Here is a 973-nt window from a genome sequence, read left to right on the forward strand (position 1 = left end):
CTTGGTGATACCGTCCGATAAGAAAATAAGATAACGCTATCTAAGCATCCCTTGTGTTACACTGTGTTCGCTGTATATATTTAATCACCACTTCTCATCTATGTACAGTAATTATAATAAGAAAACCGAGCTCCTCTTGATTCCAAACTGCGAGTTTCCATTCTGGTAATTGCCAGAGCCAAGCGAAATCGTTGGCTTGTTGTACCTGGACCCAACGCCGCTTATTCTATTCATCGGCACAAACATATTTTTATAGTAAACAACAAAAGGTTATTGTTTACCAAGTCCTTGGTGCTGATTGGCTCAACCCCCCGGGGGATCTGGCCCATGATTGGTCCAAGGAAAAGGCATTTTTCCCCCTAAGCTTTAACCTAATATCTGCGTTGAACATTCATCCGAGCCATGCGAGTTCAATTGTTCATACAGAACACTTCCGAACTTCTGGTCTTTTTAACACTTTCCACATCCAACACATATCAGAAACCATTATTCACGATGAATATTCGTGTTTTACGCTGTGACTTCCACTCTGACTTCCCTCGCTGTTTCCACGGAGCTGTCACCTATCAGTAGGGCGCCGGGGGTGGTCGGCGAAAGGAGTGCTCGCCAGCCTCCCTCGACAGCCTCCATCGCTAGCCTTCCTCGCCAGCCTCCCTCGCCAGCCTCCCTCGCCAGCCTCCCTTGCCAGCCTCCATCGCTAGCCTCCCTCGCCAGCCTCCCTCGCCAGCCTCCCTCGCCAGCCTCCCTCGCCAGCCTCCCTCGCGCCGCGTCCTGTGCCCTCGCATGGAGTTAAGCTCACGACCGGATCCTCCAGGCTCGTGTTGTCCTTTTCATGACATTTTTCATGCACATCTGAGTCAGCATGTGCTCTCCTCCACTCTCTCTTGCATTATGCAATCTTCACTCTGCCCTGCGCCCCTCTTCTATCATGTGGCCATGCAAGTGGCAGTGTATATTCCCTTCAGATTGCAGG

The sequence above is a fragment of the Penaeus monodon genome, chromosome 19 (genome assembly GCF_015228065.2).
Source record: "Penaeus monodon isolate SGIC_2016 chromosome 19, NSTDA_Pmon_1, whole genome shotgun sequence".
In the NCBI taxonomy this organism is placed as follows: Eukaryota; Metazoa; Arthropoda; class Malacostraca; order Decapoda; family Penaeidae; genus Penaeus; species Penaeus monodon.